Source organism: Cetorhinus maximus, unplaced genomic scaffold (genome assembly GCF_964194155.1).
Source record: "Cetorhinus maximus unplaced genomic scaffold, sCetMax3.hap1.1 HAP1_SCAFFOLD_168, whole genome shotgun sequence".
Classification (NCBI taxonomy): Eukaryota; Metazoa; Chordata; class Chondrichthyes; order Lamniformes; family Cetorhinidae; genus Cetorhinus; species Cetorhinus maximus.
This window is the reverse complement of record NW_027596154.1, coordinates 563,247-587,970: the sequence shown is the minus strand read 5'-3', so window position 1 is coordinate 587,970 and position 24,724 is coordinate 563,247. Positions and strand designations below refer to the sequence as shown.

The 24,724-nt window shown below is 50.2% G+C and overlaps 1 protein-coding gene across 1 annotated transcript in view; it reads left to right on the top strand.

Moving 5' to 3' along the window:
* The window catches only part of LOC144672961 (nitric oxide synthase 1-like), a gene marked incomplete at its 5' end in the record, with an annotated part of 263,568 nt that overhangs the window by 223,957 nt on the left and 14,887 nt on the right, over positions 1–24,724 (top strand). The window lies entirely within an intron of this gene.

The window sequence follows — 24,724 nt, the reverse complement described above, 5'->3', positions numbered from 1 at the left end:
CACCAGTACAGATCCCGCACAGCATGAACATATACTCAGACACCAGTACAGACCCCGCAAAGCATGAACATATACTCAGACACCAGTACAGAGCTGGCCAAGCATAAACATACACTCAGACACCAGTACAGAGCCCGCACAGCATCAACATACACTCAGACACCAGTACAGATCCCGCACAGCATGAACATATACTCAGACACCAGTACAGAGCTGGCCAAGCATAAACATACACTCAGACACCAGTACAGATCCCGCACAGCATGAACACACACTCAGACACCAGTACAGATCCCGCAAAGCATGAACATACACTCAGACACCAGTACAGAGCCCACACAGCATGAACACACACTCAGACACCAGTACAGCGCCCACACAGCATGAACACACACTCAGACACCAGTACAGATCCCGCACAGCATGAACACACACTCAGACACCAGTACAGAGCCCGCACACCATGAACATGCACTCGGACACCAGTTGTGAGCCCGCATGGCATGAACACATGCTCGGACACCAGTACAGAGCTGGCACAGCATGAACACACACTCAGACACCAGTACAGTACCCGTACAGCATTAACATACACTCGGACAACAGTACAGACCTGGCACAGCATTAACACACACTCGGACACCAGTACAGAGCCTGCACAGCATGAACGCACACTCGAACACCAGTATAGAGCTGGCACAGAATAAACACACACTCGGACACCAGTACAGAGATGGCACAGCATGAACACACACTCAGATACCAGTTGTGAGTCGCACTGTATGAACACACACCCAGAAACCAGTACAGAGCTGGCACAGCATGAACACACACTCGGACACTAGTACAGAGCCCGCACAGCATGAACACACACTCGGACACTAGTACAGAGCCCGCAGAGCATGAACACACACTCGGACACTAGTACAGAGCCTGCACAGCATGAACATACACTCGGACACCAGTACAGAGCCCGCACAGCATGAACACACACTCGGACACTAGTACAGAGCTGGCGCAGCATGAACACACACTCGGACACCAGTACAGAGCTGGCACAGAATGAACACGTACTCAGATACCAGTACAGAGCTGGCACAGCATGAACATACACTGAGACACCAGTACAGAGCTGGCACAGAATGAACACACACTCAGACACCAATACAGAGCCCGCACAACATGAACACACAATCAGACACCAGTACAGAGCCCGCACAGCATGAACACACACTCAGACACCTGTACAGAGCCCGCAGAGCATCAACGTACACTCGGACACCAGGACAGAGCTGGCAAAGCGTGAACACACACCCGGACAACAGTACAGAGCCCGCAGAGCATGATAACACAATCAGACACCAGTACAGAGCCTACACGGAATGAACACACACTCGGTCACCAGTACAGAGCTGGCACAGCATGAACGCACACTCGGACACTAGTACAGAGCTGACACAGCACAAACACGCACTCAGACACCAGTACAGAGCCCTCATACCATGAACACACACTCAGACACTAGTACAGAGCCCGCACAGCATGAACACACACTCAGACACCAGTACAGAGCCCGCACAGCATGAACACACACTCAGACACCAGTGCAGAGCCCGCAGAGCATGAGCAAACACTCAGACACCAGGACAGAGTCCGCACAGCATGAAAACACACTCAGACACCAGTACAGAGCCCGCACAGCATGAACAAACACTCAGACACCAGTAAAGAGCCCGCACAGCATGAACACACACTCAGACACCAGTACAGAGCCTGCACAGCATGAACACACACTCAGACACTAGTACAGAGCCCGCACAGCATGAACACACACTCAGACACCAGTACAGAGCCTGCACAGCATGAACACACACCTTGACACCAGTACAGAGCCCGCACAGCATGAAGAAACAATCGGACACCAGGACAGAGTCCGCACAGCATGAAAACACACTCAGACACTAGTACAGAGCCCGCACAGCATGAGCAAACACTCAGATACCAGGACAGAGTCCGCACAGCATGTACACACACTCAGACACCAGTACAGAGCTGGCACAGCATGTACACACACTCAGACACCAGTGCAGAGCTGGCACAGCATGAACACACACTCAGGCACCAGTACAGAGCCCGCACAGCACAAACACACACTCAGACACCAGTACAGAGCCCGCACAGCATGAACAAACACTCAGACGCCAGTACAGAGCCCGAACAGCATGAACAAACACTCAGACACCAGTACAGAACCCACACAGCATGAACACACACTCGGATACCAGTACAGAGCTGGCACAGAATGAACACACACTCAAATGCCAGTACAGAGCTAGCCAAGCATAAACATACACTCAGACGCCAGTACAGAACCCACACAGCATGAACACAAACTCGGACACCAGTTCAGAGCCCGCACAGCGTGAACACACACTCAGACACCAGTACAGAGCCAGCACAGCACAAACGCACACTCGGATACCAGTACAGAGCCCGCACAGCATGAACATGCACTCGGACACCAGTTGTGAGCCCGCATGGCATGAACACATGCTCGGACACCAGTACAGTACCCGTACAGCATTAACATACACTCGGACAACAGTACAGACCTGGCACAGCATTAACACACACTCGGACACCAGTACAGAGCCTGCACAGCATGAACGCACACTCGGACACCAGTATAGAGCAGGCACAGAATAAACACACACTCGGACACCAGTACAGAGATGGCACAGCATGAACACATACTCAGATATCAGTTGTGAGTCGCACTGTATGAACACACACCCAGAAACCAGTACAGAGCTGGCACAGCATGAACACACACTCGGACACTAGTACAGAGCCTGCACAGCATGAACATACACTTGGACACTAGTACAGAGCCCGCACAGCATGAACACACACTCGGACACTAGTACAGAGCCCGCACAGCATGAACGCACACTCGGACACCAGTACAGAGCTGGCGCAGCATGAACACACACTCGGACATCAGTACAGAGCTGGCACAGAATGAACACGCACTCAGACACCACTACAGAGCACAGAGAGCATGGACAAACACTCAGACACCAGTACAGAGCCCGCCCAGCATGAACACACACTCAGACACCTGTACAGAGCCCGCAGAGCATCAACGTACACTCGGACACCAGGACAGAGCTGGCAAAGCGTGAACACACACCCGGACAACAGTACAGAGCCCGCAGAGCATGAAAACACAATCAGACACCAGTACAGAGCCTACACAGAATGAACACACACTCGGACACCAGTACAGAGCACGCACAGCATGAACATATACTCGGATGCCAGTACAGAGCTGACACAGCACAAACACGCACTCAGACACCAGTACAGAGCCTGCACAGCATGAACACACACCTTGACACCAGTACAGAGCCCGCACAGCATGAAGAAACAATCGGACACTAGTACAGAGCCTGCACAGCATGAACATACACTCGCACACTAGTACAGAGCCCGCACAGCATGAAAACACACTCAGACACCAGTACAGAGCCCGCACAGCATGAACAAACACTCAGACACCAGTACAGAGCCCGCCCAGCATGAACAAACACTGAGACACCAGTATAGACCCCGCACAGCATGAACACACACTCAGACACCAGTACAGAGCACAGAGAGCATGGACAAACACTCAGACACCAGTACAGAGCCCGCCCAGCATGAACACACACTCAGACACCAGTACAGAGCCCGCACAGCATGAACATGCACTCGGACACCAGTTGTGAGCCCGCATGGCATGAACACATGCTCGGACACCAGTACAGTACCCGTACAGCATTAACATACACTCGGACAACAGTACAGACCTGGCACAGCATGAACACACACTCAGACACCAGTACAGTACCCGTACAGCATTAACATACACTCGGACAACAGTACAGACCTGGCACAGCATTAACACACACTCGGACACCAGTACAGAGCACAGAGAGCATGGACAAACACTCAGACACCAGTACAGAGCCCGCCCAGCATGAACACACACTCAGACACCTGTACAGAGCCCGCAGAGCATCAACGTACACTCGGACACCAGGACAGAACTGGCAAAGCGTGAACACACACCCGGACAACAGTACAGAGCCCGCAGAGCATGAAAACACAATCAGACACCAGTACAGAGCCTACACAGAATGAACACACACTCGGACACCAGTACAGAGCACGCACAGCATGAACATATACTCGGATGCCAGTACAGAGCTGACACAGCACAAACACGCACTCAGACACCAGTACAGAGCCTGCACAGCATGAACACACACCTTGACACCAGTACAGAGCCCGCACAGCATGAAGAAACAATCGGACACTAGTACAGAGCCTGCACAGCATGAACATACACTCGCACACTAGTACAGAGCCCGCACAGCATGAAAACACACTCAGACACCAGTACAGAGCCCGCACAGCATGAACAAACACTCAGACACCAGTACAGACCCCGCACAGCATGAACAAACACTGAGACACCAGTATAGACCCCGCACAGCATGAACACACACTCAGACACCAGTACAGAGCACAGAGAGCATGGACAAACACTCAGACACCAGTACAGAGCCCGCCCAGCATGAACACACACTCAGACACCTGTACAGAGCCCGCAGAGCATCAACGTACACTCGGACACCAGGACAGAGCTGGCAAAGCGTGAACACACACCCGGACAACAGTACAGAGCCCGCAGAGCATGAAAACACAATCAGACACCAGTACAGAGCCTACACAGAATGAACACACACTCGGACACCAGTACAGAGCCCGCACAGCATGAACACACACTCAGACACCAGTACAGAACCCACACAGCATGAACATACACTCAGACACCAGTACAGATCCCGCACAGCATGAACATACACTCAGACACCAGTACAGATCCCGCCCAGCATGAACACACACTCAGACACCAGTACAGATCCCGCACAGCATGAACATACACTCAGACACCAGTACAGAGACCACACAGCATGAACACACACTCGGACACCAGTTCAGAGCCCGCACAGCGTGAACACACACTCAGACACCAGTACAGTACCCGTACAGCATTAACATACACTCGGACAACAGTACAGACCTGGCACAGCATTAACACACACTCAGACACCAGTACAGTACCCGTACAGCATTAACACACACCCGGACAACAGTACAGAGCCCGCACAGCATGAAAACACAATCAGACACCAGTGCAGAGCTGGGACAGCATCAAACCACACTCGGACACTAGTACAGAGCTGGCACAGCATGAACACACACTTGGACACGAGTACAGGGCTGGCACAGCATGAACATACACTCGGACACCAGTACAGAGCTAGCACAGCATGAACACACACTCGGACACCAGTACAGAGCCCGCACAGCATCAACATACACTCAGACACCAGTACAGATCCCGCACAGCATGAACATATACTCAGACACCAGTACAGACCCCGCAAAGCATGAACATATACTCAGACACCAGTACAGAGCTGGCCAAGCATAAACATACACTCAGACACCAGTACAGAGCCCGCACAGCATCAACATACACTCAGACACCAGTACAGATCCCGCACAGCATGAACATATACTCAGACACCAGTACAGAGCTGGCCAAGCATAAACATACACTCAGACACCAGTACAGATCCCGCACAGCATGAACACACACTCAGACACCAGTACAGATCCCGCACAGCATGAACATACACTCAGACACCAGTACAGAGCCCACACAGCATGAACACACACTCAGACACCAGTACAGCGCCCACACAGCATGAACACACACTCAGACACCAGTACAGATCCCGCACAGCATGAACACACACTCAGACACCAGTACAGAGCCCGCACACCATGAACATGCACTCGGACACCAGTTGTGAGCCCGCATGGCATGAACACATGCTCGGACACCAGTACAGAGCTGGCACAGCATGAACACACACTCAGACACCAGTACAGTACCCGTACAGCATTAACATACACTCGGACAACAGTACAGACCTGGCACAGCATTAACACACACTCGGACACCAGTACAGAGCCTGCACAGCATGAACGCACACTCGAACACCAGTATAGAGCTGGCACAGAATAAACACACACTCGGACACCAGTACAGAGATGGCACAGCATGAACACACACTCAGACACCAGTACAGAGCTGGCGCAGCATGAACACACACTCGGATACCAGTACAGAGCTGACACAGCACAAACACGCACTCAGACACCAGTACAGAGCCCTCATACCATGAACACACACTCAGACACTAGTACAGAGCCCGCACAGCATGAACACACACTCAGACACCAGTACAGAGCCTGCACAACATGAACACACACCTTGACACCAGTACAGAGCCCGCACAGCATGAAGAAACAATCGGACATCAGTACAGAGCCCGCACAGCATGTAAACACAATCGGACACCAGTACAGAGCCCGCAAAGCATGAGCAAACACTCAGACACCAGGACAGTGTCCGCACAGCATCAAAACACACTCAGACACCAGTACAGAGCCCGCACAGCATGAACAAACACTGAGACACCAGTATAGACCCCGCACAGCTTGAACATACACTTGGACACGAGTACAGAGCTGGCACAGCATGAACACACACTCGGACACCAGTACAGAGCCCGTACAGCATGAACACACACTCGGACAGCAGTACAGAGCCTGCAAAGCATGAACACACACTCAGACACCAGTACATAGCCCGCACAGCATGAACGTACACTCGGACACCAGTACAGAGCCGGCACAGCATGAACACACACTCGGACAGCAGTACAGAACCCGCACAGCATGAACACACACTCAGGCACCAATACAGAGCCTGCACAACATGAACACACACTCAGACACCAGTACAGAGCCAGCAGAGCATGAACACACACTCGGACACCAGTACAGAGCCCACACAGCACAAACACACACTCAGACACCAGTACAGAGCTGGCACAGCATGAACACACACTCGGACAGCAGTACAGAGCCCGCACAGCATGAACACACACTCGGACACCAGTACAGAGCTGGCACAGCATCAACACACACTCGGACAGCAGTACAGAGCCCGCACAGCATGAACACACACTCAGACACCAGTACAGAGCTGGCACAGCACAAACACACAGACACCAGTACAGAGTTCGCATAGCACAAACACACACTCAGACACCAGGACAGAGTCCGCACAGCATGAGCAAACACTCAGACACCAGGACAGAGTCCGCACAGCATGAACAAACACTGAGACACCAGTATAGACCCCGCACAGCTTGAACATACACTTGGACACCAGTACAGAGCTGGCACAGCATGAACACACACTCGGACACCAGTACAGAGCCCGTACAGCATGAACACACACTCGGACAGCAGTACAGAGCCTGCAAAGCATGAACACACACTCAGACACCAGTACATAGCCCGCACAGCATGAACGTACACTCGGACACCAGTACAGAGCCGGCACAGCATGAACACACACTTGGACAGCAGTACAGAACCCGCACAGCATGAACACACACTCGGACACCAGTACAGAGCCTGCACAACATGAACACACACTCAGACACCAGTACAGAGCCAGCAGAGCATGAACAAACACTCAGACACCAGTACAGAGCCCGCACAGCATGAACACACACTCGGACACCAGTACAGAGCCCACACAGCACAAACACACACTCAGACACCAGTACAGAGCTGGCAAAGCATGAACACACACTCGGACAGCAGTACAGAGCCCGCACAGCATGAACACACACTCGGACACCAGTACAGAGCTGGCACAGCACAAACACACACTCAGACACCAGTACAGAGTTCGCATAGCACAAACACACACTCAGACACCAGTACAGAGCCCACACAGCATGAACACACACTCAGACACCAGGACAGAGTCCGCACAGCATGAACACACACTCAGACACCAGTACAGAGCCCGCACAGCATGAACAAAAACTCAGACACCAGTACAGAGCCCGCACAGCATGGAAAAACAGTGAGACACCAGTACAGACACCGCACAGCATGAACATACACTCAGACACCAGTACAGAGCCAGCAGAGCATGAACAAACACTCAGACACCAGTACAGAGCCCACCCAGCATGAACACACACTCGGACACAAGTACAGAGCCCACCCAGCATGAACACACACTCGGACACAAGTACAGAGCCCACACAGCACAAACACACACTCGGACACCAGTACAGAGCTGGCACAGCACAAACACACACTCAGGCACCAGTACAGAGAGCGCACAGCATGAACACACACTCAGACACCAGGACAGAGTCCGCACAGCATGAACACACACTCAGACACCAGTACAGAGCCCGCACAGCATGAACAAACACTCAGACACCAGTACAGAGCCCGCACAGCATGAACAAACACTCAGACACCAGTACAGTGCCCGCCCAGCATGGAAAAACAGTGAGACACCAGTACAGACACCGCACAGCATGAACATACACTTGGACACCAGTACAGAGCTGGCACAGCATGAACACACACTCGGACACCAGTACAGAGCCCGCACAGCATGAACGTACACTCGGACACCAGTACAGAGCTGGCACAGCATGAACACACACGCAGACACCAGTACAGAGCCCGCACAGCATCAACATACACTCGGACACCAGTACAGAGCCCACACAACACAAACACACACTCGGACACCAGTACAGAGCCCACACAACACAAACACACACTCGGACACCAGTACAGGGCTGGCATAGCATGAACACACGCTCGGACACCAGTACAGAGCCCACACAGCACAAACACACACTCGGACACCAGTACAGGGCTGGCACAGCATGAACACACACTCGGACACCAGTACAGGGCTGGCACAGCATGAACATACACTCAGACACCAGTACAGAGTTGGCATAGCACAAACACACACTCAGACACCAGTACAGAGTTGGCATAGCACAAACACACACTCAGACACCAGTACAGAGCCCGCACAGCATGAACACACACTCAGGCACCAGTACAGAGCCCGAACAGCATGAACAAACACTGAAACACCAGTACAGACCCCGCACAGCATCAACATACACTCGGATACCAGTACAGAGCTGGCCAAGCATGAACACACACTCGGACACTAGTAAAGTGCCCTCACAGCATGAACACACACTCAGACACCTGTACAGAGCCCGCACAGCATGAACATACACTCAGACACCTGTACAGAGCCCACACAGCATTAACATGCACTCGAACACCAGTACAGAGCTGGCACAGCATGAATATGCACTCAAACAGCAGTTGTGAGCCCGCACAGCACGAACACACACTCGGACACCAGTTGTGAGCCCGCACAGCAGCAACACACACTCGGACACCAGTTGTGAGCCCGCACAGCATGAACAAACACTCAGGCACAAGTACAGAGCCTGCAAAGCATGAATATACACTCAGACACCTGTACAGCGCCCGCACAGCATGAACACACTCTCGGACACCAGTCCAAAGCCTGCACAGCATGAACACACACTCAGACACCAGTACAGAGCCCACACAGCATGAACACACACTCGGACACCAGTACAGAACCTGCACAGCATGAACACACACTCGGACAGCAGTACAGAACCTGCACAGCATGAACACACACCTTGACACCAGTACAGAGCCCGCAAAGCATGAACAAACACTCAGACACCAGTTCAGAGCCCGCACAGCATGAACACACACTCGGACACCAGCACAGAACCTGCACAGCATGAACACACACTTGGACAGCAGTACAGAACCTGCACAGCATGAACACACACCTTGACACCAGTACAGAGCCCGCACAGCATGAAAACACAATCGGACACCAGTACAGAGCCCGCAAAGCATGAACAAACACTCAGACACCAGTTCAGAGCCCGCACAGCATGAACACACACTCGGACACCAGTACAGAGCTGGCACAGCATGAACACACACTCGGACACCAATACAGGGCTGGCACAGCATGAACACACACTCAGACACCAGTAAAGGGCTCGCACAGCATGAACACACACTTAGACACCAGTACAGAGCCCGCACAGCATGAACATACACTTGGATACCAGTACAGAGCTGGCACAACATGAACACACACTCGGACACCAATACAGGGCTGGCACAGCATGAACACACACTCGGACACCAGTAAAGGGCTCGCACAGCATGAACACACACTCGGACACCAATACAGGGCTGGCACAGCATGAACACCCACTCGGACACCAGTAAAGGGCTCGCACAGCATGAACACACACTCAGACACCAGTACAGAGCCCGTACAGCATGAACACACACTCGGACACCAGTAAAGGGCTCGCACAGCATGAACATACACTCAGACACCAGTACAGAGCCCGCACAGCATGAACATACACTCAGACACCAGTACAGAGCCCGCACAGCATGAACATACACTCAGACACCAGTACAGAGCCCGCACAGCATGAACATACACTCAGACACCAGTACAGAGCCCGCACAGCATGAACATACAGTCAGACACCAGTACAGAGCCCGCACAGCATGAACATACACTCAGACACCATACAGAGCTGGCACAGCACAAACACGCACTCAGACACCACTACAGAGCCCTCATACCGTGAACACACACTCAGACACCAGGACAGAGCCCGCAAAGCATGAGCAAACACTCAGACACCAGTACAGAGCCCGCACAGCATGAACACACACTCGGACACCAGTACAGAGCTGGCCGAGCATGAACACGCACTCGGACACTAGTAAAGTGCCCTCACAGCATGAACACACACTCAGACACCAGTACAGAGCCTGCAAAGCATGAGCAAACACTCAGACACCAGTACAGAGCCCGCACAGCATGAACACACACTCAGGCACCAGTACAGAGCCCGAACAGCATGAACAAACGCTGAAACGCCAATACAGACCCGCACAGCATGAACATACACTCAGACACCAGTACAGAGCCCGCACAGCGTGAACACACACTCAGACACTGGTACAGAGCCAGCACAGAATAAACGCACACACGGACACCAGTACAGAGCTGGCACAGCATGAACACACACTCAGACACCGGTACAGAGCCAGCACAGCACAAACGCACACACAGACACCAGTACAGTGCTGGCACAGCATGAACACACACCCAGACACCAGTACAGAGCCTGCACAGCATGAACACACACCTTGACACCAGTACAGAGCCCGCACAGCATGAAGAAACAATCGGACATCAGTACAGAGCCCGCACAGCATGTAAACACAATCGGACACCAGTACAGAGCCCGCAAAGCATGAGCAAACACTCAGACACCAGGACAGAGCCCGCACAGCATGAAAACACACTCAGACACCAGTACAGAGCCCGCACAGCATGAACAAACACTCAGACACAAGTGCAGAGCCCGCACAGCATGAACACACACTCGGACACCAGTACAGAGCCCGCACAGCACAAACACACACTCAGACACCAGTACAGTGTCTACACAGCATGAACACACACCTTGACACCAGTACAGAGCTCGCACAGCATGAAGAAACAATCGGACACCAGTACAGAGCCCGCACAGCATGTAAACACAATCGGACACCAGTACAGAGCCCGCAAATCATGAACACACACTCAGACACCAGTACAGAGTCCGCACAGCATGAAAACACACTCAGACACCAGTACAGAGCCCGCACAGCATGAACAAACACTCAGACACCAGTACAGAGTCCGCACAGCATGAAAACACGCTCAGACACCAGTACAGAGCCCGCACAGCATGAACAAACACTCAGACACCAGTACAGAGTCCGCACAGCATGAAAACACACTCAGACACCAGTACAGAGCCCGCACAGCATGAACAAACACTCAGACACCAGTACAGTGCCCGCCCAGCATGGAAAAACAGTGAGACACCAGTACAGGCACCGCACAGCATGAACATACACTTGTACACCTGTACAGAGCTGGCACAGCATGAACACACACTCAGACACCAGTACAGGCACCGCACAGCATGAACATACACTTGGACACCAGTACAGAGCTGGCACAGCATGAACACACACTCAGACACCAGTACAGAGCCCGCACAGCATGAACGTACACTCGGACACCAGTACAGAGCTGGCACAGCATGAACACACACTAGGACAGCAGTACAGAACCCGCACAGCATGAACACACACGCAGACACCAATACAGAGCCTGCACAACATGAACACACACTCAGACACCAGTACAGAGCCCGCACAGCATCAACATACACTCGGACACCAGTACAGAGCCCACACAACACAAACACACACTCGGACACCAGTACAGAGCTGGCACAGCATGAACACACACTCGGACACCAGTACAGGGCTGGCACAGCATGAACACACACTCGGACACCAGTACAGAGCCCACACAGCACAAACACACACTTGGACACCAGTACAGGGCTGGCACAGCATGAACACACACTCGGACACCAGTACAGAGCCCACACAGCACAAACACACACTTGGACACCAGTACAGAGTTGGCATAGCACAAACACACACTCAGACACCAGTACAGAGTTGGCATAGCACAAACACACACTCAGACACCAGTACAGAGCCCGAACAGCATGAACAAGCACTGAAACACCAGTACAGACCCCGCACAGCATGAACATACACTCGGATAGCAGTACAGAGCTGGCCAAGCATGAACACACACTCGGACACTAGTAAAGTGCCCTCACAGCATTAACACACACTCGGACACCAGTACAGAGCTGGCACAGCATGAATATACACTCAAACAGCAGTTGTGAGCCCGCACAGCACGAACACACACTCGGACACCAGTTGTGAGCCCGCACAGCATGAACAAACACTCAGGCACAAGTACAGAGCCTGCAAAGCATGAATATACACTCGGACACCTGTACAGCGCCCGCACAGCATGAACACACTCTCGGACACTAGTCCAAAGCCTGCACAGCATGAACACACACTCAGACACCAGTACAAAGCCCACAAAGCACAAACACACACTCAGACACCAGTACAGAGCTGGCACAGCATGAAAACACACTCGGACAGCAGTACAGAACCTGCACAGCATGAACACACACTCGGACAGCAGTACAGAACCCGCACAGCATGAACACACACCTTGACACCAGTACAGAGCCCGCACAGCATGAAAACACAATCGGACACCAGTACAGAGCCCGCAAAGCATGAACACACACTCGGACACCAGTACAGAGCTGGCACAGCATGAACACACACTCGGACACCAATACAGGGCTGGCACAGCATGAACACACACTCAGACACCAGTACAGAGCCCGCACAGCATGAACATACACTTGGATACCAGTACAGAGCTGGCACAGCATGAACACACATTCGGACACCAGTACAGGGCTCGCACAGCATGAAAACACACTCAGACAGCAGTACAGAGCCCGTACAGCATGAACACACACTCAGACACCAGTACAGAGCCCGCACAGCATGAACACACACTCAGACACCACTACAGAGCCCTCATACCGTGAACACACACTCAGACACCAGGACAGAGCCCGCAAAGCATGAGCAAACACTCAGACACCAGTACAGAGCCCGCACAGCATGAACACACACTCGGACACCAGTACAGAGCTGGCCGAGCATGAACACACACTCGGACACTAGTAAAGTGCCCTCACAGCATGAACACACACTCAGACACCAGTACAGAGCCCGCACAGCATGAACAAACACTCAGACACCAGTACAGAGCCCGCACAGCATGAACACACACTCAGACACCGGTACAGAGCCAGCACAGCACAAACGCACACACAGACACCAGTACAGAGCTGGCACAGCATGAACACACACTCAGACACCTGTGCTGAGCCCGCACAGCATGAACATACACTCAGATACCTGTACTGAGCCCGCACAGCCAGAACATGCACTCGAACACCAGTACAGAGCTGGCACAGCATGAATATACACTCAAGCAGCAGTTGTGAGCCCGCACAGCACGAACACACACTCGGACACCAGTTGTGAGACCGCATGGCATGTACACACATTTGGACACCAGTTGTGAGCCCGCACAGCAGCAACACACACTCGGACACCAGTTGTGAGCCCGCACAGCATGAACACACACTCAGGCACAAGTACAGAGCCTGCAAAGCATGAATATACACTCTAACACCTGTACAGAGCCCGCACAGCATGAACACACTCTCGGTCACCAGTCCAAAGCCTGCATAGCATGAACACACACTTAGACACCAGTACAGAGCCCACACAGCACAAACACACACTCGGACACCAGTACAGAGCTGGCACAGCATGAACACACACTCGGACACCAGTACAGAGCTGGCACAGCATGAACACACACTCGGACACCAGTACAGAGCATGCACAGCATGAACACACACTCGGACAACAGTACAGAGCATGCACAGCATGAACACACACTCGGACACCAGTACAGAGCTGGCACAGCACAAACACACACTCAGACATCAATACAGAGCCCGCACAGCATGAACACTAACTCGGTCACCAGTACAGCGCTGGCACAGCATGAACACATACTCAGGTACCCGTTGTGAGCCCGCACGGTATGAACACACACCCGGACACCAGTACAGAGCTGGCACAGCATGAACACACACTCAGACACCAGTACAGATCCTGCACAGCACAAAAACGCAATCAGAAACCAGTATAGAGCCCGCAAAGCATGAAAACACACTCGGACACCAGTAAAGAGCAGGATAATGCAGCAAGTAACACACTGTGGGATAATGCAGCAACTCACACACTGTGGGATAATGCAGCAACTCACACACTGTGGAATAATGCAGCAACTCACACACTGTGGAATAATGCAGCAACTCACACACTGCGGGATAATGCAGCAAGTAACAGACTGTGGGATAATACAGCAACTCACACACTGCAGGATAATGCAACAACTCACACACTGCGGGATAATGCAACAACTCACACAATGAGGGATAATGCAACAACTCACACACTGTGGGATAATGCAGCAACTCACACACTGCGGGATAATGCAACAACTCACACACTGTGGGATAATGCAACAACTCACACACTGTGGGATAATGCAGCAACTCACACTGTGGGATAATGCAGCAAGTAACACACTGCGGGATAATGCAGCAAGTAACACACTGCAGGATAATACAGCAACTCACACACTGTGGGATAATACAACAACCCACACACTGTGGGATAATGCAGCAAGTAACACACTGCGGGATAATACAGCAACTCACACACTGTGGGATAATGCAGCAACTCACACACTGTGGGATAATGCAGCAACTCACACACTGTGGGATAATGCAGAAAGTCACACACTGTGGGATAATGCAGCAACTCACACACTGTGGGATAATGCAGCAACTCACACACTGTGGGATAATGCAGCAACTCACAAACTGTGGGATAAAGCAGCAACTCACACACTGTGGGATAATGCAGCAACTCACACACTGTGGGATAATGCAGCAACTCACACACTGTGGGATAATGCAGCAACTCAGACACTGTGGGATAATGCAGCAACTCACACACTGTGGGATAATGGAGCAACTCACACACTGTGGGATAATGCAGCAACTCACACGCTGTGGGATAATGCAGCAACTCACACACTGTGGGATAATGCAGCAACTCACACACTGTGGAATAATGCAGCAACTCACACACTGTTGAATAATGCAGCAACTCACACACTGCGGGATAATGCAGCAAGTAACAGACTGTGGGATAATACAGCTACTCACACACTGCAGGATAATGCAACAACTCACACACTGCGGGATAATGCAACAACTCACACAATGAGGGATAATGCAACAACTCACACACTGTGGGATAATGCAACAACTCACACACTGTGGGATAATGCAGCAACTCACACACTGCGGGATAATGCAACAACTCACACACTGTGGGATAATGCAACAAATCACACACTGTGGGATAATGCAGCAACTCACACACTGTGGGATAATGCAGCAAGTAACACACTGCGGGATAATGCAGCAAGTAACACACTGCAGGATAATACAGCAACTCACACACTGTGGGATAATACAGCAACTCACACACTGTGGGATAATGCAGCAAGTAACACACTGCGGGATCAAACAGCAACTCACACACTGTGGGATAATGCAGCAACTCACACACTGTGGGATAATACAGCAACTCACACACTGCGGGATAATGCAGCAAGTAACACACTGCGGGATAATACAGCAACTCACAGACTGTGGGATAATGCAGCAACTCACACACTGTGGGATAATACAGCAACTCAAACACTGCGGGATAGTACAGCAACTCACACACTGTGGGATAATGCAGCAACTCAAACACTGCGGGATAGTACAGCAACTCACACACTGAGGGATAATGCAGCAACTCACACACTGTGGAATAATGCAGCAACTCACACACTGTGGAATAATGCAGCAACTCACACACTGCGGGATAATGCAGCAAGTAACAGACTGTGGGATAATACAGCAACTCACACACTGCAGGATAATGCAACAACTCACACACTGCGGGATAATGCAACAACTCACACAATGAGGGATAATGCAACAACTCACACACTGTGGGATAATGCAACAACTCACACACTGTGGGATAATGCAGCAACTCACACACTGCGGGATAATGCAACAACTCACACACTGTGGGATAATGCAACAAATCACACACTGTGGGATAATGCAGCAACTCACACACTGTGGGATAATGCAGCAAGTAACACACTGCGGGATAATGCAGCAAGTAACACACTGCAGGATAATACAGCAACTCACACACTGTGGGATAATACAGCAACTCACACACTGTGGGATAATGCAGCAAGTAACACACTGCGGGATCATACAGCAACTCACACACTGTGGGATAATGCAGCAACTCACACACTGTGGGATAATACAGCAACTCACACACTGCGGGATAATGCAGCAAGTAACACACTGCGGGATAATACAGCAACTCACAGACTGTGGGATAATGCAGCAACTCACACACTGTGGGATAATACAGCAACTCAAACACTGCGGGATAGTACAGCAACTCACACACTGTGGGATAATGCAGCAACTCACACACTGTGGGATAATACAGCAACTCACACACTGCGGGATAATGCAACAACTCACACACTGTGGGAAAATGCAACAACTCACACACTGTGGGATAATGCAACAACTCACACGCTGTGGGATAATGCAACAACTCACAAACTGTGGGATAATGCAACAACTCACAAACTGTGGGATAATGCAGCAACTCACACACTGCGGGATAATGCAGCAACTCACACACTGTGGGATAATGCAACAACTCACACACTGTGGGATAATGCAGCAACTTACACACTGTGGGATAATGCAACAACTCACACACTGCGGGATAATGCAACAACTCACACACTGTGGGATAATGCTACAACTCACACACTGCGGGATAATGCAGCAACTCACACACTGCCGGATAATGCAGCAACTCACACACTGCGGGATAATGCAGCAACTCACACACTGTGGGATAATGCAGCAACTCACACACTGTGGGATAATGCAGCAAGTAACAAACTGCCGGATAATGCAACAACTCACACACTGCGGGATAATGCAGCAACTCTCACACTGCGGGATAATGCAGCAACTCACACACTGTGGGATAATACAGCAACTCACACACTGCGGGATAATGCAGCAAGTAACACACTGCGGGATAATACAGCAACTCACACACTGTGGGATAATGCAGCAACTCACACACTGTGGGATAATACAGCAAATCACACACTGCGGGATAATGCAGCAAGCAACACACTGCGGGATAATACAGCAACTCACAGACTGTGGGATAATGCAGCAACTCACACACTGTGGGATAATACAGCAACTCAAACACTGCGGGATAGTACAGCAGCTCACACACTGTGGGATAATGCATCAACTCAAACACTGTGGGATAATACAGCAACTCACACACTGCAGGATAATGCAACAACTCACACACTGTGGGATAATGCAACAACTCACACACTGTGGGATAATGCAACAACTCACACGCTGTGGGATAATGAAACAATTCACACACTGTGGGATAACGCAGCAAGTAACACACTGCGGGATGATACAGCAACTCACACACTGCGGGATAATGCAACAACTCACACACTTTGGGATAATTCAGCAACTGACACACTGAGGGATAATGCAGCAAGTAACACACTGCGGGATAATGCAACAACTCACACACTGCGGGATAATGCAGCAACTCACACACTGTGGGATAATGCAACAACTCACACACTGTGGGATAATGCAGCAACTCACACACTGTGGGATAATGCAACAACTCACATACTGTGGGATAATGCAACAACTCACACACTGTGGGATAATGCTACAACTCACACACTGCGGGATAATGCAGCAACTCACACACTGCGGGATAATGCAGCAACTCACACACTGCAGGATAATGCAGCAACTCGCACACTGTGGGATAATGCAGCAACTCACACACTGTGGGATAATGCAGCAAGTAACACACTGCCGGATAATGCAACAACTCACACACTGCGGGATAATGCAGCAGCTCACACACTGTGGGATAATGCAGCAAGTAACACACTGTGGGATAATGCAACAAGTAACACACTGTGGGATAATGCAACAACTCGCACACTGTGGGATAATGCAGCAAGTAACACACTGTGGGATAATGCAACAAGTAACACACTGTGGGATAATGCAACAAGTAACACACTGTGGGATAATACAGCAACTCACACACTGTGGGATAATGCAGCAACTCACACACTGTGGGATAATGCAGCAAGTAACACACTGTGGGATAATGCAGCAAGTAACACACTGTGGGATAATGCAGCAACTCACACACTGTGGGATAATGCAGCAACTCACACACTGTGGGATAATGCAGCAACTCACACACTGTGGGATAATGCAGCAACTCACACACTGTGGGATAATGCAGCAACTCACACACTGTGGGATAATGCAGCAACTCACACACTGTGGGATAATGCAGCAACTCACACACTGTGGGATAATGCAGCAACTCACACACTGTGGGATAATGCAGCAACTCACACACTGTGGGATAATGCAGCAACTCACACACTGCGCGATAATGCAGCAACTCACACACTGTGTCATAATGCAGCAACTCACACACTGCGGGATAATGCAGCAAGTAACAGACTGCGGGATAATACAGCAACTCACACACTGCAGCAAAATGCAACAACTCACACACTGCGGGATAATGCAACAACTCACACAATGAGGGATAATGCAACAACTCACACACTGTGGGATAATGCAGCAACGCACACACTGTGGGATAATGCAGCAGCTCACACACTGCGGGATAATGCAGCAACTCACACACTGTGGGATAATGCAGCAACTCACACACTGCGGGATAATGCAGCAATTCACACACTGTGGGATAATGCAACAACTCACACACTGTGCGATAATGCAGCAACTCACACACTGTGGGTTAATGGAGCAACTCACACACTGTGGGATAATGCAACAACTCACACACTGTGGGATAATGCAACAAGTAACACACTGTGGGATAATGCAACAACTCACACACTGTGGGATAATGCAGCATGTAACACACTGTGGGATAATGCAGCAACTCACACACTGTGCGATAATGCAGCAACTCACACACTGTGGGATAATGCAGCAAGTAACACACTACGGGATAATGCAACAACGCACACACTGTGTGATAATGCAACAACTCACACACTGTGGGATAATGCAACAACTCATACATTGTGGGATAATGCAGCAACTCACACACTGTGGGATAATGCAGCAACTCACACACTGTGGGATAATACAGCAACTCACACACTGTGGGATAATGCAACAACTCACACACTGTGGGATAATGCAACAACTCACACACTGTGGGATAATACAGCAACTCACACACTGTGGGATAATGCAGCAAGTAACACACTGCGGGATAATACAGCAACTCACACACTGTGGGATAATGCAGCAACTCACACACTGTGGGATAATACAGCAACTCACTCACTGTGGGATAATGCAGCAAGTAACACACTGCGGGATAATACAGCAACTCACACACTGTGGCATAATGCAGCAACTCACACACTGTGGGATAATACAGCAACTCACACACTGTGGCATAATGCAGCAACTCACACACTGTGGGATAATACAGCAACTCACACACTGCGGGATAATGCAACAACTCACACACTTTGGGATAATGCAGCAAGTAACACACGGCGGGATAATGCAACAACTCACACACTGCGGGATAATGCAACAACTCACACACTGTGGGATAATGCAACAACTCACACTCTGTGGGATAATGCAGCAACTAACACACTGTGGGATAATGCAACAACTCACACACTGTGGGATAATGCAGCAAGTAACACACTGTGGGATAATGCAGCAACTCACACACTGTGGGATAATGCAACAACTCACACACTGTGGGATAATGCAGCAAGTAACACACTGTGGGATAATGCAACAACTCACACACTGTGGGATAATGCAGCAAGTAACACACTGTGGGATAATGCAGCAACTCACGCACTGTGGGATAATGCAGCAAGTAACACACTGTGGGATAATGCAACAACTCACACACTGTGGGATAATGCAGCAACTCGCACACTGTGGGATAATGCAGCAACTCACACATTGTGGGATAATGCAACAACTCACACACTGAGGGATAATGCAGCAAATAACACACTGTGGGATAATGCAACAACTCACACACTGTGGGATAATGCAACAACTCACACACTGTGGGATAATGCAGCATCTCACACACTGTGGGATAATACAACAACTGACACACTGTGGGATAATGCAGCAACTCACACACTGTGGGATAATGCAGCAACTCACACCCTGTGGGATAATGCAACAAGTAACACACTGCAGGATAATGCAACAACTCACGCACTGCGGGATAATGCAGCAGCTCACACACTGCGGGATAATGCAGCAACTCACACACTGTGGGATAATGCAGCAACTCACACACTGTGGGATAATGCAACAACTCACACACTGCGGGATAATGCAGCAAGTAACACACTGCGGAATATTACAGCAACTCACACACTGCGGAATAATGCAACAACTCACACACTTTGGGATAATGCAGCAACTCACACACTGCGGGATAATGCAGCAAGTAACACACGGCGGGATAATGCAACAACTCACACACTGCGGGATAATGCAGCAACTCACACACTGTGGGATAATGCAACAACTCACACTCTGTGGGAAATGCAGCAACTAACACACTGTGGGATAATGCAACAACTCACACACTGCGGGATAATGCAACAACTAACACACTGTTGGATAATGCAACAACTCACACACTGCAGGATAATGCAGGAACTCACACACTGCGGGATAATGCAACAACTCACACACTGCGGGATAATGCAGCAACTCGCACAGTTTGGGATAATGCAGCAACTCACACACTGGGATAATGCAACAACTCACACACTGTGGGATAATGCAGCAAGTAACACACTGTGGGATAATGCAACAACTCACACACTGTGGGATAATGCAGCAAGTAACACACTGTGGGATAATGCAGCAACTCACACACTGTGGGATAATGCAGCAAGTAACACACTGTGGGATAATGCAACAACTCACACACTGTGGGATAATGCAGCAACTCGCACACTGTGGGATAATGCAGCAACTCAGACACTGTGGGATAATGCAACAACTCACACACTGTGGGATAATGCAGCAAGTAACACACTGTGGGATAATGCAACAACTCACACACTGTGGGATAATGCAACAACTCACACACTGTGGGATAATGCAGCAACTCACACACTGTGGGATAATACAACAACTGACACACTGTGGGATAATGCAGCAACTCACACACTGTGGGATAATGCAGCAACTCACACCCTGTGGGATAATGCAACAAGTAACACACTGCAGGATAATGCAACAACTCACGCACTGCGGGATAATGCAGCAGCTCACACACTGCGGGATAATGCAGCAACTCACACACTGTGGGATAATGCAGCAACTCACACCCTGTGGGATAATGCAGCAAGTAACACACTGTGGGATAATGCAACAACTCACACACTGTGGGATAATGCAGCAAGTAACACACTGTGGGTTAATGCAGCAACTCACACACTGTGGGATAATGCAGCAAGTAACACACTGTGGGATAATGCAACAACTCACACAATGTGGGATAATGCAGCAACTCGCACACTGTGGGATAATGCAGCAACTCAGACACTGTGGGATAATGCAACAACTCACACACTGTGGGATAATGCAGCAAGTAACACACTGTAGGATAATGCAACAACTCACACACTGTGGGATAATGCAACAACTCACACACTGTGGGATAATGCAGCAACTCACACACTGTGGGATAATACAACAACTGACACACTGTGGCATAATGCAGCAACTCACACATTGTGGGATAATGCAGCAACTCACACCCTGTGGGATAATGCAACAAGTAACACACTGCAGGATAATGCAACAACTCACGCACTGCGGGATAATGCAGCAGCTCACACACTGCGGGATAATGCAGCAACTCACACACTGTGGGATAATGCAGCAACTCACACCCTGTGGGATAATGCAGCAAGTAACACAATGTGCGATAATGCAACAACTCATGGACTGTACCTCGATGGAAATGATGTACTGAGTGAAACATTCTCAGATTGGATATGCAGCGCCTCTAACCTGCCTGTATGCTGTTGCTGAACCACATTCACGGAGCCTGATGGTAACCTTTGTAACCTTTGAAACACCACCTTTTTTGACATTAACGGTTACATGGCAAATGTCTGCATCTTCTCATGCTTCACTCATATTAGTTTATTCTAATTGATGCAAAGCACACTAACAGGCTTTTCAATGCAACCAGTACGTGTCGTGGTTTCTGTTCCTTCCCAGCCTGCTCCCCCTCTGTCAGTTCAGTGGAGCCTCATGTCCCATTCCGCTTTGTGTTCTTCCAGCCACTCAACCACTCCCCATGACAGTGAGTTTCACATTCTCACCACTCTCTCCATAAATACCTTTCTCCTCAATTCAGATTGTATTTATTGTTGACTATATATATTTATGCCCCTGAATTTTGGTCTCCCTCACAAGTAGAAATATCCTCCTGACTCCTTCAGAATGTTAATAACCACTAGCAGGTCACCAGTCGAAACCTCTCTTGTGTAGAAAAGAACTACAGCCTTTTCTGTCCTTCCTGGAGGCCTGTTCACCATCCAGCTGAGGAAGAATTAGCCACACTCGAGTGAACACTCTCTAAGCCAATACACGGCAATTTGAAATATTCTCTTCTAATTCATACTGATCTCTAACTTCATCCCATCAATTCCATGAGACTCCATCTTGGGAGTGAACTGCTGCGATGAATTTGATCAAATGAATGACCTAAATTTCTATAGCACCACTCACAGCCTCAGGACACCCCAAAGCAACTCCAGCCAAAGTTTTACTTCAAGTATATTCTTTGCTGTAATATGGACACTGCAAGTAGCCAATTGACGCACAGCAAACTCCCACACAGAGCAATGAGATACTGAGCAGATAAACTGTTTTTCATGAAAATCATTTAGGGATAAATGTGAGTTGGAATGCCGTGGAGAGCTCCTGCTCCTTTTCAAAATAGTGCACTGGGGTCTTTACAGGTATCTGAGAAGGCAGACTGAGGCCTCTCCAATTCAAAAGATGGCACCTCCAGCACAGCAGCGCTCTCTCAATGCTGACCCTCCAACAGTGCAGCGCGCCTTCAATACTGACCCTCCACAGTTCAGCACTCCCGCAATACTGACCCTCTGACCGTGCAGCACTCACTCAGTACTGACCCTCCGACAGTGCAGCGCTCCCTCAATACTGACCCTCCACAATGCAGCACTCCCTCAATACTGACCCTCCGACCGTGCAGCACTCACTCAGTACTGACCCTCTGACAGTGCGGGACTTCCTCAGCGCTGACTTTCCAACAGTGCGGCACTCCCTCAGTACTGACTCTCTGACTGTGCAGCACTCCCTCAGCACTGACCCTCTGACTGTGCAGCAAACCCTCAGCGCTGACCCTCTGACTGTGCAGCACACCTTCAGTGCTGACCCTCTGACTGTGCAGCACACCCTCAGTGCTGACCCTCTGACTGTGCAGCACACCCTCAGTGCTGACCCTCTGACTGTGCAGTAATCCCTTATAGTGTCTACTTGGTGACTGCTGTTCCCCAAATGAAGACCTTGGTCTACATGATCCACCTATTGGTCTGAGCTAGCCTTTCCCCATATTCTTGCTGAAAATATAATACCTCTGCCAACCATGCACCCAGACCAAGCATCTTCATGATCAATCCACGGGATCCCTCCTTCTCTTGACTGATGAGGAACTTGAAGATGGATGATCAGCTCTTTTGAAGAGCTAGCGCATACATAATGGGCTACTTGGCCCCTTTCTGTGG